This window comes from Lissotriton vulgaris, chromosome 3_2, assembly GCF_964263255.1.
Source record: "Lissotriton vulgaris chromosome 3_2, aLisVul1.2, whole genome shotgun sequence".
Lineage (NCBI taxonomy): Eukaryota > Metazoa > Chordata > Amphibia > Caudata > Salamandridae > Lissotriton > Lissotriton vulgaris.
This window is the reverse complement of record NC_141690.1, coordinates 195,736,756-195,751,663: the sequence shown is the minus strand read 5'-3', so window position 1 is coordinate 195,751,663 and position 14,908 is coordinate 195,736,756.

The window sequence follows — 14,908 nt, the reverse complement described above, 5'->3', positions numbered from 1 at the left end:
GTCACTAGCCAGTGACTGAAGTGGAACCAGGAAGGAACCAGATGCTGTTGTCGCGATCAGGTGAAGAGTGGACACTTGAAACTGCAGCCACGTGGACCAGGAGGTGTCTTTGACGACCAGGATGGAGGCACGAGCTGTCCTACGCAGGCTCTCGCTGTCAGCGGTGTCGGATCCGGATTCGGAGTCAACAGGCCTTGGCAAAGGCAACCCACGCGGTGAGTGGAAAAGACGTCTGGTGCCTACCTGGAGGGTCCAGGGTGCTTCTCCTTTGCAGGGAAGCAAGGGCCAGTCTGGAGCAACCAGACCAGTGGTGTGGATTTCAAGGATCGTCGTCTAGCCAGTCGGCAAGTGACCAGATAACGCGTCGAGCAGCAATCAAACAAAAGGGCCCCACGCAGATCTCGTGGATGCTGGAGGGCTGATCTTCTGTGCAGGAGCTGCTCGGGGCTGGGGCTTCTCAATCCCCAAAGCACTGGGGATTGAGAAGCCCCAGTGCTGGAAGCGAAGTGCAGTTTCTTCAAGATGGCCGGTCCCACGTGTCTCGTCGCACCCACGGATCTCAGCTGTGCTGCACATGTAGGTAGACGTCGGAGAGGTCTGGAAGTCCGGGTCTCGTCGGGCTCTGAAGTCTGGATCCACTCGCAAAGACGACAAAGTGAACCGCTGGAACGCTTGATGGTGCCTGCTTGTGCAGGGTCGACACTCCTCGCCCACAAGGGAGATTTCTTCAGTCTTCTGTGGAGCAGAACGTCGAAGTCCAGAGTTTCTTCTTGTAAAATCAATTCAGGATAATCTAACTTGGAATGGGACCAGCTCCTACCTTTATTCTGCTAAAGGGGGCTGTACTATCACTAGGTCCCTCCTATTGGTGGGATCAGGAAGAGGGGGTGGTTACACCCTCTATCCTTTGTCCGGTTTCGCGCCAGAGCTGGGGCTGGAGTGCCCCAGCAACTGGTTTGAACCGGTGTATGCACAGGGCACCTTGTGTGCCCCAGGCATGTCTCATTCCTTTCAGGCCTGTCCTACCTAATACACAAATTCCTGCCTGGGGTGGTGCTAGCACCTCCCAAGGCAGGAAACCCTTTGTCCAGGCATCCCTCGCTGGAAGGACTCCCAGCAGCAGGAGGTCAGACTTGTGTCTGTGGTGGCAGCATCCATTTTGTGATGCTGAGGCTCAAGTTAACTTTAACCGGGGTTCACAATTACATACATGTCGTGTCCCTCTAGAAGGGTGGAATGCAACACCTGTCGCCAGAATTGGCGAGGGGGTAGTATTCCAATCCGTATGACACCTTACTCGACATGTTTTGATAATGTTATGCCAAAGTTAGCAATAACCGCGAGGATTATAATGCACTTAAGAGTATATGGTATATCGTTATCATGGAAACAGCTAAAGGACTTGGTTCCGAAAGCTGCAGACAGGCGTAGCTCATTCTAGAGCACCATCTCACATAATTCCAAGCACTCTGCCTCCAGGATTGTTATGGCCTGCCATAGGAGTGACTTATAGGAGGATATGTATCCATTTTAGGTTTAGATATAGGTATACTATATCTAAAGCAAAGGGTGATTACACCACCTTGCCCCAGCTGATTGATCAGCCAGTTGTGTCAGATTTGGATGGCCAGCCAGGGGTGGCATAATACATGCTGCAGCCCCTGGTAAGCCTTGGGTTCACTTATGCCCTGGGTACCTATGGTACACTGTACAAGGACTTACAAGAGTGACCCAATACCAATTGGTAAATGCACCTAAAGTACATGGATGTCAATTTAGAGAGAGAACAGCTAGGCTGTGGGTCTGATTAGCAGGCCCATAGCCAGGGAAAGTCGTAAACCAGTGAAGCAAAAAGCAAAAAATCTGGGGTGACCATAGGATTGCAGACCCTACTCTCCTACACTTGAATCTTGTACTTACTTATCTAATGTGTGCTCCCTTTGAGCCGCTCCATAACTGTCCTCTCCGTCTTCTTACCTTGAAGACTGCTTTCCTGGTTGCCATCACCTATGCCAGGAGAGTGAGTGAGCTCCAGGCTCTTTCTTTTACACCTCCTTTCCTCTGTTCATCCAGACAAGGTTTTGTTGCGGACGAGACCTTCGTTCCTACCCAAGGTTGTTGGACCCGGCCCTTTAGGCAGGTTCAGCCCGAGACTTTTTGCTTTTTCCTAGCCTGTTTCTGGAACCTGGTGGTGGTGATTTTAGGCCTCTGCGCACTTTTTCACTGTGGTACAGTGTAAAGTGCTTGAGCTCTCTGTGTATGTGTGGTGAGTGACCTGCCCTCCCATAGGAATGAATGGGGAATATGTATGCCCATGGTAGTTCCTGATGTGTGGGGAGTGCAGGGGCGAGTTTGGTATGAATGAACTCGTGAGATTGAATGCTGCGTAATGATATATGCGGCATGACTGTGTCTAGTCTAGAAGTAAACAACTCGTAGGCAAGTGCACAACCCTAGATTTGCTAAAATTATATATATACTTGTTTTGAAAACATATGTTTATAAAGAAATTTTATCAATTTTAGGTTGCTCCCAGGGGTACGTTTTCCGTCCTATAAAACGTAAAGATAATGCACGAATGTGTGTTCCCAAAAAAGCTTGGTCACAAATCCCAATGGGACACTCCTTTAGTGATCAATAAAGAGCTTCAAGTTCAATCATAAATTGAATTTTATTCATTCAATGATTTTTTGAGATTTCTTGAGAATCAAAGTTCAATTTCATTTTCAACCGTATATTCTTGCTTTTCAATTATTTCAAATAAACGAAAATATTTCACTTCAACATAATCAGTTCTCCAATGCATTTCGAGCAATAAACCTGCTCTTCATCAGGGAGTGATTTCTAGAAATAATAAAATGCAACCAATGAACTATAATCCAAGACAACATAGGATCAACACAATTACATAATGCATGCCATGTTAAATCAAAAATGAAGAGGCTCAGTGAAAAAGACCCTTAACCCTCGTGAAAGTTTGTGAGTGAGTGATCATGCCTCTTGATGTTACTGCTAGAACTACTCACATTTCCACATTAACTTAGACGAAGTTGATATTGTATAAATCTGTGGGGACAAAAAAACGTCGGTTATACACTTACACGTTATTATTGAGGAAGTGTATACAACGTGGCTGGTAGCGCTACCATAAAAAAAATATGAACATCGCGCTCCGAAATGATACAAGAGCGCTTCAATAGATAAATGCAAGTCTTACGTCGCGACCCGTAGTGAAACGAGATCGCTTCAATAGATATAGGAATTCTTACCCGGTATTTCAGTTTCGCGTACTTCATTCAGAACCGGCTAAAGTATCAACGTAGCGTTTCCGCGTCTTATGTGTAATGTGAAATAAACGCTAGAAATAGTAAGATGGACTAACGTAAATGTCCCGAAAGTAAGGGAAAAAAATTTGGCAGCCATGTTTGAAGAGTCAAAAGGGTAAACTCAATGTATACAAACATATTGCACCAAAAAGGATACATATGTAGGGTACAAACAGATTACCTAACATGCATTATGGTAAACAAGGTTTTGAAAAAATCAATTCAATGAAAGGCATCGATTTACAGAAGTTAAAGAGCAATTCAATACATCATTTAAAGAGATTCACAAGTAACATAAAAATTCAGTCCGTTCATTCAAACCATTTGGTTTCAAAGCCTGTAAATGGTAAATCCAGAAGTTTTCTCTGCGCAGTAATTGTTTATTATTGTCTTTACCTTCAATTTTATCAACAACTTCCAAAATGAGAAATCTTAGTTGTGCAATGTTGTGTTTCAATTCATGAAAGTGGGTTGCTACAGTGGACTTCCAATTTTTTGTCCTTATGTTGGATTTATGTTCATTTATGCGCAAACGAATCTTTCGCTCAGTCTTCCCCACATACATTATTCCACAAGGACATTTTAGTAAATAAATAACATTAGCAGTTTCACAAGTGGCTGATATTTGTAGTTTGATTTTCTGTCCCCGCATGGGATGATGAATCACAGTTCCACGAATGATGTTGTGACAGTTTTGATAATTTAAACAAGGCATTGTACCCGTGTATGTCTGTTTACATGGTTCTTTCTTCTTGAGAATTTCTCCTAAGTTTCTATTCCTGGTATAGGCAAAAAGTGGAGGTTCCACAAATATATTTTTGAAATCTGGTTCCATGGTTAACATTGGCCAATGCTTGTTAATTATCCTCTTGAACGTGTGGCTTGACGTAGTGAATTTAGTAACTACCACCATTCTGGTGGTTTCCTTTTTCTTGCTTTTGGTCAAGGATTCCTTACGTGTGGTTTGTTGACATTTTAAAACTGACTTCGAAATAACTGTTGTAGGGTATCCTCTTTCTGTGAATCTCCCTTTGATTCTTAGGGCTACTTTTTGTTCATCAGACACTATTCTTTTGATTCTCAGCATTTGTGATGTAGGCAAATTGTTTTTTTATGAAAATTGATGGTGGCTTGAATAGTGGAGAATGCTATTTCTGTCTGTTATTTTCCTAAAAATGTCAGTTTCCAAACTGGTTTTGTTTTTAGATATTAAGACATCCAGAAATGTGATTTGAGTGCCAGAGATTACACTGGTTCATTAAATGAGTTCCATGTCTAGTCTAGAAGTGCCACTTTTAGAGGTTGGCATATTTGTGTAATTTGTGTCTGGCGTGTGATTGGCTGGTGAGCCTGGGTCAGGAGTGCCTGGGCCTGCTTGTGGATTGACTGTCTGGTTTGAGGGTGACAGGGGCTGGGGAGCCCCAGGAGGTTGTCTGAGTCAGCTCGTGGATGAAAGGCTGCATCTGCTGCCAGGGAAGTGGGAGGAGATGGCACCTGGGAGTGACTAGGGCTGTGCCTGCCTGACCACAATGCTTGCTCCACCTCCCGCTGGGCGACTGTCACCTCTGTCCCTGACACTGAAAAGAGTTCCCTAAAACCAGTTCCAGCTGGTTCTCACACTGCCTGCACAAAGACTTCAAAGACTTTTCTCTGTATACGAAGGGGCTGTGTCCCCTTCCAAAATGCTCTTGTTTTCAACTTGAATCTGCCAGGGGCGTGCTGCTGCTTGGGCCCAGGGTAATCCCTGGGCCCTGCCCAGCCCCTGGATGTCCTACCCCTGGATACTGGAGGATTTTCCTGCTGGGGGCTGTACTGCTCCATCTTTATTATTCCAAGACTGCTGAGGGACCTCTTTTCTGGACTTTGTTTCCCTAGCGCCTGGGAGGCGCTTTACTTTGGATTTGCCCTGTTGCTGGGGCCCTGGTTGCTGGTGGGGCCATTCCTGGGGGCTTACTGGTGCCCCAGCGCCTTGAGAGCGCTTTTTGCTGAAATCCGAGCGCGTCGCCGTCACGCATTTTGCGTGAGGTTTGGCAGGTGCCTACCCTGCGACTTTGCCCGCATTTATTTAATTATTTAGCGAGTGCCCACCTCGCTTCTATGTTTATTTTTAACTTCGAGGGTGCCCACCCCTCGTTATTGCCTCCGTTGAATCGCCGCCACAGCCCGAGCCGTTTTTGATAAATGGCTGCTGCGGCCTGCCTGGTTGTGGGCGGGGCCGCGGACGGAAGAGGAAGTGCGGCAGAGAGGCGAAGCTTATCGGCATCTGGAGGAGGACAGGAGCCCACCCCGCCTCCTCGAGTGCCTGTGCGGGGCTCCCGTGAGTTGATGGGAGCCCCAGGAGAAGACGTGCAGCCTGTGTCTTGCGGAGGGGGGCGGGAGGCACAATGCCGGTGCCTGCCCCTCCGCGCTGCTCACCAGAAGCGCTGACGCTGCTGCGGAAGTGGAGAGCCTCCCCTGCCAGAGCCGGTGAATAGGGCTCCGGGGGGAGGTGACGGATGTGGTGCCAGTGAGGGCACCAAGCCAAGAGTGGCCCCGTTTGCTGAGTGGACCACTCCTACCGTTGGGGGCATTTGAATGTGCACTCCCGGATGTAGCAGATGGAGTTTGGTGGCAATTCGGGCGGCCCCGGTTGGCAGCGGGTCACCCCAACGTTGTTCAGAGCCCCGAGAGGCTCAAGGTGCCCCATGTGTACAGGAGCCCACGAGAGCCCCGAGGCGGCATTTTTGTATTTCGAGTCCCCCAAGAGGGACTCCAACGAGATGGGGCTGGTTATTGTTAGAGCCTCTGTGGCTCCAGTGCGCATGCTTATTTGAGTGCCTAGAGGGGCAGAGGAGCCCGTGCTGAGCCACGTGGCTCCAACCTTGGACGCAGGCCTTCTTTCAGAGGGCTAGTGAGAGCCCTGGCACAGTTTTGCGGAGATCCCAGCTGCGCAGCAATTAGTGGGCAGCTGCACCGTTTAGGCGCAATGTGAGAGAGAGTCCCTGTGTGGGACAGAGGTGGCACAGTTGTGCCAGGCCTGCTACAGCTGCCCAGCAATTAGTGGGCAGCTGCACCGTTTAGGTCTTGTGTGTCCCAGGTGCCCAGTAAGTAGTGGGCACCTGCACCGTTTAGGTTTTGCGCCATCGGCGCACCCCTGACTGGCGCTGCTTGGCAGCGCGCCCTGACATTTGGACACAGGGCGTCTTAGCCCCAACAAGGCCAGTTGGCCTAGGGACTGCCACAGGTGGTGGCTTATGTAAGTTTTGCGCAATTGTATGGTTATTGCACCTCTGTGTTTTCTTGCATCATGTGTTATTCCTGCACCTCTGAATGTTTTTAGGCATCATGTGATTTTTGCGCTATTGTATTGTTCTGGCACCTCTGAATGTTTTATGCATCATGTGTCTTTCTTTCCCTGCGCTGCACCTCTGAATGTTTTAGGCGTCATGTGTCTCGTAGCGCTGCACCTCTGAATGTGTTTGTGATGCATTCAGGCCGTGGATGTGGACCTGTCAGGTTCACAGGAGGGCTGTCGCCGGGACGCAAATGCTCCTGGCGTGAAGAATTCCCCCTGCCATGAGCCTAAGAGGCGTCTCTCTTTCCTCGCACGAATACCGCATCATTCACAAAGTGCAGGGAATACAAGAAGAACCTCCTATGCACTGATTACATACAAGTTTGTAATTATTGTGTTTTTCCCGCCTTATTTGCCAGTGACGCCTTAGTGTGCGTCACCGATGAGGTGATGTCTATCTTGGTCCTGACGAATGCTGAGCTGAATTTTGGCTCTACATAGCAGAAACATGTCGACCTTTTTTGTGTGTTTATTTGTATAGGACATTCCGGTTCAAACGAATTTAACCTTTGTATGTCCGTCTATCACTATTGTTTTTAATGGAGTCAGAGCTACCCCATTATTAAAAGGGGTTTGGGGAGTAGCCCATGCTCCTTTTAATTCACTTCCCATCACTATTGGAGAGAATTTTTCCATATAAGAACCCAATGAAGACAACTGGCTACCGGCTTTCAGTTGGTGCCTGAGGGTTCTTTTTCTACACTATGCATGCCTAACCCACTGTAGTCCTGTTCTTTTGGGTCTAAAACTTTGGCCTATTGGCAGTAATCTCGTTAATTTATGATTTTACTGCATTTTGCTTGGTTCTCTTGTCCTTTTCTGGCTTATTTAGTCACTCTTCTGTTGATTTGTATGAGTATTCCCATGGGGTATGAGAGTGTCTTTCTGACCCTATCTCTCTTGTTGATTTATATGTGTTTGTGATGCATCATGTGCCTTGTTCTTAACACCGCTGAATGTGTAGGTTTATGCATCATGTGTTTCCCTTTACTACTCCTCTGAATGTATATTTAAGCATCATGGGTAATGTGTTCTTTCCTAGACCCCTAAACGCTGTGTGATACTTAGGTGGTTGTCCGTACACCTCTGAATGTTTTTAGGCATCATGTGTTTTTCCTTTACTACTCCTCTGAATGTGTTTCATGCATCATGGGTAATGTGTTCTTGTTTATACCCCTAAATGTATTTTATTCTTAGGTGGTTGTTATTTTAGGATAGGTGGTCCTAGTGAGGTCCTGGTTCCTGTTACCAGTGGTTACTGGTTGTGTGCCATAGTTGCTAATTTGTGCTACTATGATTTTTGTCATGGCCTTCCACATTGGGCAGTCCATTACCTTGCCCACCTTCTTTCTGCCTCCGCATCCCTCGAAAGAGGAAGAGAGGCTCCACCGTCTGGACCCAAAACTTGCGCTCTCTTACTATCTGGATCGCACACGCCAGTTCCAGGTGGATGACCAACACTTTGTTGGTTACGTGGGCGCTAAGAAGGGAAAGGCGGTGCACAAGCGGACCATCTCGCGGTGGATCATCTTGTGTATCCAGGCGTGTTAATCCTTGGCGAAGAAGGAACCCCCTGTGGGTCTACGGGCTCATTCTACTCGGGCCACGGCGACTACAACTGTCCTGGGCCGAGGAGTACTCTTGCAGGATATTTGGCAGGCAGCTATGTGGGCCTCGCTGCACACGTTTGCGAGACATTATTGCCTGGACAGCCAAGTCCGGAGGGATGGCTTCTTTGGCCGTTCTGTCCTCCAGGACATTCTGGTGTGATTATTGGTTCGCAGACCCACCACAGGGGTTGGTATTGCTGGGGTATCTATTCTAAGGTAAGGAATCTATCACTAACGTGTCTCTTTCAGATGCACAAGTTACTACTTGTGTAATAATATATCTGTAAGAGACATTAGTTAGTGATAGATTCCTTACCGACCCACCCATCCTCCCCGTTCTGCGAACCGATATCTAGGGTTAAGGTCATCCCCCTTCAGGGCCCTAGTTTCATTGCACCAGTGTTGGTTCTATCATGGCTCTGCGTATCTAGCACGGAAAAGCTGTGTATCAGAACTGACGTCAGCGCGCATGGGCGGCGTCTAAGTACTCCGACGACGTCATTCTGGCGTTAACGATGCCGCCGACGGACGCGGTGCCGCGGACGACGCCTGCCTTGCGCAGGGGTATTGCTACGCAAAATTTTCCGGATCCAGTCTGACGCCGGGGGATATTCTAAGGTAAGGAATCTATCACTAACTAATGTCTCTTACAGATATATTGTTACACCAGTAGTAACTTGTGCAACAGGTTCTGCGTCCCCCCAATGGGAATGCCCACCCTGCCCAGTCGAGCCCGGAGGGCTATCGCTAAGGGTTCAAGTGTCAGGACAAACAGCAGGGGCGATAATGGGAAGGCTTGCCAGGTGCCCCTGTGAATGTCGTAGCTATCAGAGACGTGCCTGCTCGTGCGTGCCCTGGCCGATGGGTTCGTGTACAATAATCGTATCCATTTTATTAGGGAATCAGGGAAGCCAAAACATCGAAGGACCTCAAACATGAATGACCAGCATAGGGAGTCAAATGCCTGTCGTAGGTCCAACGCAACACAGCCTGCCTGGGGAAGGTCCCGCGACGTGGCCGCCATGAGGGCATGTAGCCTCCTCGTATTTTGGGAAGTACTTTTCCCCGGGAGGAAGCCGCACTGATCTGGATGAATTAGGGCAGGGAGGTGGGCTTGTATCCGTAAGGCAATGCTTTACTGAGTATTTTGTACTCTGTGGAGAGCATTGAGAGGGGTCTGTAATTAGCCAGGTCAAGGGTGTCTGTCCCAGGCTTTGGTATGGAGATGACTGAGGCCTGCATCGTTGAGACCGGCAGATGACCAGACTCGTAGGACAACCTATAGACAGCCTCCAACCTAGGTACTAGAGTCGTAGAGTATGTCTGGTAAAACTCTACAGGCAATCCTCCATGCCGGGAGCCTTACCTCGGTTCAGGGCTCAGATGGCTATCCGGATTTCTTGCTGTGTGATGGGTCCGTCCATCTCCGCCTGCTCTTCCCGAGTCAAGACTGGGAAGGGTGAGGAGGAACTACGACGGCAAACAAGATGGCTGCTTAGGTTCCCGGCTCCGCTGACCTCCGTATTCCGCCACAAGATCCTGTACAATATCCTGATCTTACGCCCAGCCTCTGCTTGGATAAAGTGTTCCTCATTCCGATGGTGAAATCCCTTAATTGTTATCGGTTGATTTCACGAACTTACACCGAGTTGAAGATTGTGGCCTGTTCCAGCAGTGAAGACGGGCCTCGAGTATCTGCAAGGCCAGGCTGCAGTGCAACAACATCGGCTGAGGGACCCTGGCGGGGTCCGGTCAATCGCAGTGGAGACTTCGTCTACGCCCGAATTTGGTGGCGATTGTTTTCTTTGCCCAGCGTTGAGAGAGAGGTGACCTGCTGTTGCTGACTGTGGGTGGGGATCCCCGTCCCGCGGACCCGGTATAGATTCCTGCCTGGGTTCGGCAGGTCGGGACCCTGGCCTGCGGTGCTACGCCGGGTTAACGCGGCTGTGGATAACGACGGGTTGCCGTCCACGCTTGCCCTTTCGTGATCCTGTTCGTTCCCCCCGAAAATGCCGGATTCACCCGGGGAGTTGATTGTGACTGGTACCGAACTTGATACCATGGATGGAACTGCGTCTGGGCTAACGCTGAGGTCAATATTGGCAGAACTTTGGGCGTTTCACTCGCAAGTGGATGTGTTATTGACTAAAATGGATGCATGCCTTATTGGGATTCTGCTCGAGTTACCGGACTCTGCCCCACGGTTGAACCAGCAATTTATAGCCATTCAAGCAGCGGCCATTTTGACTTTGTGCGAGGACCCCATGAGGGAACGAGTATTTAAGCGAATATCGAAACCAACGTATGGCGCTCTGGAAGATGGTGTCCCCGAGGCCGTGAGTGTGTCACCGTTACCTTTCATCACCATTGACTTTGGAGGTATCGAATGGCGTCCCCCCCCGGAAACCTGTGTTGTAGACTCTTCTCTCATCTTGTGTCGTCTCTTTCTTTTTTGGAGATTTTATGATCCCGGGGCAAGAAACTTCGGGACAAACCAGCTAGGAGAGGGGAACTTCCTGCGCTTGAAGTTCTCGTGGAGTTACTAGCTACAGGTGGTAATGGATTGACTTTCGATGACTTCCCTCTCATCTATGACTTGTTTGTGTGCTCATTTGTCTCGCTGGGGAGGGTTCGTGTGCTGGTTCAAAAGGGTCAAGGTTAAGTCATTTGAATCGGGATAGTTTGGAACTACTGTTATAGACGCTTGAAATGTAACTGTTTGATTAAAGAGGCTGGGCTGTGTATCACGGTGCCCCCTATTGTCTTTTGAAAGAGTAGCTCTACATCCGTCTTTTGCGACAGGGGTGTCTGTTTTTGGCGGGGGGCTAAGGGGCCGGGAACATCCTATGACTATGCCCTCCTCCATTCTTCTTCTTCCTTCCTTTAGGGTTTAGGTTATTTCTATGGCCTTTTTCTCCCTTCCCTTAATTCCTTTAGGATCAGTATAGTTTGTGCTTTATTCGGATCTCATTGTGATTTGGAATTTAGTGCCCATGCTTCTTACGTTGGTCGAATTTCTGGGTGGGCAGGCCCTGAGAACTGGCGTTCATGAAAATGTATATTGTTTTGTTGTTTATTCTGATTCATAAGCATTAACGCCAGAGTCCCACGAATGGCTGTTTCTCAGGGGTTAGAGGCGGCAGACCCGGAAGCTGAGATCGGCCGTGGACAAGGGTTCAATTCCCCGCCTCAGCGGGTCTTGGGCTAAAAATTCCACGGACTCGATAATTCTCGCTCCGGTGCCTTCTCGACTCACGGGTTCACACTCTGCGACTCTGGGCAATAGCTTGCTTAATCTCCACAACAGCCCCTCGCAGCGGGATGCCTGGCTTTCACCTTGTGGATACCCTGCTGGGGTTATCTCACAGGGGAATACCAGGACGGGTTCCCTAAGCAAGCGCCAGGAAACCCACTTCGGGTAGCTGTGCGCTATATAAGCTCAAATATGCATACCCTGTTTTCTTAGCCTGTCCCCCATATCCTATTGTTAGATTGTATGGCACCTGATCCGCTCATTTAAATAATATAAAATAAAACCTTTATTATATCCTGTGATCTATCAATGCGTTCTAATACAAGATCTATCCTGAATCGCTGCAGGACCTCAGGGTTGTCGGCTGAGGAGCTGTGTTGTATCATGATAAATCGTGTTTTACTTCTGTTTAGCGGCCGGCCCCTGCGGTTGTAGGCCCATACTTGTACTTTATGAATGCTGCAATAAAGGTTTTTCAAAAAAAAAAAAAAAAAAGACTGGGAAGGGTAGGTCTCTCAGGAAGTCCAGCATCCCTTCCACGTCATCCGTGGGGGGAGGAGCATATAACATCTTCAGATGGTCCCGGAAGGCAGCATTGATGGCCGCCTGTGTAGAGACCACCCTCCCGGCCCCATTCCTAATCTGCGTGATCACTGGTACTTCGGGACTGTCCCGTACTAATCGAGGCGAAGAGCACCCGACCTGTCTGATTCAGCCTGCTGCCGTCGTAAGTAGTCCTTATGGTCAATAATTAGCAGCGTTTCCAGCAACTCTGCATGGTGTATATTGCTGGATTGCAGTTCCTCTCGGCGCTCGGGGTCTACGCCTACCGCCGCCTCCAAGTTCTTCAAACGGTCTTCAACCTCGCAAATCTTCCTATAAATTTCCTGTCTAGCACCCACCAGCTGTCCTATGGCAGCCCCTCTTATCACAACCTTCATGGCATCCCATACTATTAGGTTAGAAGTCGCAGAGTCCCAGTTCTCCTGGAAGTAATCCTCCAAGGTATCTGACAAAGACGCGCAGAAGGGACCGTCCTCCAGCAGTAATGGGTTGAGCCTCCAGGTGGGCACCGGGGATGGTACCCTCCCCCACGGCTCGAGTATCAGCGGTCTGTGATCAGAAAAGGTTTTTGCTAGATATTCCGAGGACGCACATTTGGTCAGTAGAGAGTTGGTACAAGTGGAGTGGTGTGGCTCACTGGTTAGAGGCGGCAGACCCGGAAGCAGAGAACGGCCTGGGACCAGGGTTCAATTCCCGACGCGGCAGAGTCGTGGACTAGGGTCAGCGGACTCCATAATTCTCGCATCGGTGCCTACTCTAACCAGGGATCACACTCGGCAACTCTGGGCATTAGCTTGCCTCATCTCTACAACTGCCCCTCACATTCGCCGGGGTGGCCTGGTTTCACCTTGGAGATACCCAGTAGGGACCATCTCACAGGGATAGCCAGGACGAGTTCCCCAGCGGTCTACAGCGCCACGACGCCTCAGGGCAGCAGTGCGCTTTACAAGACACATTACATTACATTACATAGGAATCTGTCTAATCTGGTATGTAGGGCATGTACCGGGGAGTAATAAGAATATTCTTTATGCGTCGGGTGTAGGGCTCTCCACACGTCCGTCAGTCCCCACCCCTGGAGCCAGGCCTTGAAGGAATCAGTCAGTCTGTGTATGCCAGTCGTTTGGAGGGGGGGATGTGACCTATCCAGATTTATATCTAGGACCATGTTCCAGTCTCCTCTCAGGATCCAGGGAATATCCACCCAATCAGCCAATGCTCGGCCTACCTTTACAAGGAATGTGTCCTGTTCGAAGTTCGGGGCATAGATACTGCCCAGGACCAACAATGTACCGTCCAGAGTACCCTTCACCAGTATATATCTCCCTTGGTCGTCCACTTTCCTCTCCAGTTCCACAAAGGGAGTACCATGTCGCACCCATATGGTAGCCCCTCTGGAAAAAGCAGAGTATGATGTAGAGAACACTGTTCCCATCCATCTCTTCCGTAGTGTATGTGCCTCGGCCAGTGTTAAATGGGATTCTTGCAGGAATGCTATTTGGGCATGGTGACGGAGTAAAAAAGTGTGTATTCTATGCCTCTTCTGAATAGATCCTAGCCCTCGTACATTCCAGGTTGCCAGCCTTTACTTCCCTGTAGTGTCAGCCATACTCTGGTGTAAGTGTCATGATACTCAGTATCTTGCCCTGTAGCGCATGGATCCTCAACAGTACCCAGGAGACGTACTTTTTCCCACCCCAAACTTGAACTCTTTTGGCGCAGCTTGGAAACATTGCTGTGCCGAACAAGAAAACATAAAACATAAGAAACCAATCTTTGGTGCATACGCCATTGGGGGGTTGGCTGAGCATATACCAAGTCCACGTAGTCCTGCCTCTCTGTGCTGCCAGCTCAACGGTGCCGCCAGGGAAGCCTTTATTTAAGCATAAGTGCCATGTGGCCTCCTGGGGGCCCCCCTTCGTTTTCAAGCTACAACACCCTGTGGGAGTCTATAGTTTGGGAGGTCTACAGCCTATGATTGTCCTGTGAGGGTTACACAATGTTGAAGCATTGACCCAACCGCCTTGTGTCTCAGAAGAATCACCTCCCAGCTGCCCTGAAGTCCCGCCCCCATCCCGCACATCATACCAACATTAAAGTTACAGATAAAGGATATCAGTAGGCCGTAGGCCTCCAGGACACATCTTCATGTGTAGTCACTCCTGTCCATTGTCTAGTAGTTCATCCGCCGCTCTCTGTGTCACAGTCGGGAACAGTACCATGCTGTGTTCCGAGTCCGAGTGCAGTGTACTTTCATCCGTGTCCGTATTAATTATTTCTTGTTCATCTCTAAAGGTGCCCACCATGGCGATGGCCTCCATCTGGTCTACTTTCTGTTGGGTTTTAGAGGGTTTACGCCGTCTTGGCCGTGCCGACTGTGTGGAGGAAGCTCCGCCTGTGCGTTCCGGGTCTGTCTTGGGGTTGCTGGCCGACTCTTGGCTCCCCTTCTCACCTTCTCAGTGTTAATTTATAACAATAGCTCTTTAGACTTTTTTTTTTATTAATCAATTTACTATATGGACGATTGCAGCCATCCTAAGCTGTACATATTCATAATCAGTATATATTCAGACCATTAAATTGGCAATCTCTGAGTAAATCTGTAGTGTGATCTGTAGATTTGTAACACTGCATTTGTGAATTGTACATAGACAAACATTTACCCTTAACTGTTACTCCTTCCTTAGACTTTTATCTCCCTACATCTGTCTGCCAATGTATGTGCAATGCCCTATTAACACCATTCCTTGCATAATCACTTACCCCTTCTATTACTGTAACCGAAACCCCTTAGCCTAACTTGAACCTGATACCTTAAGAC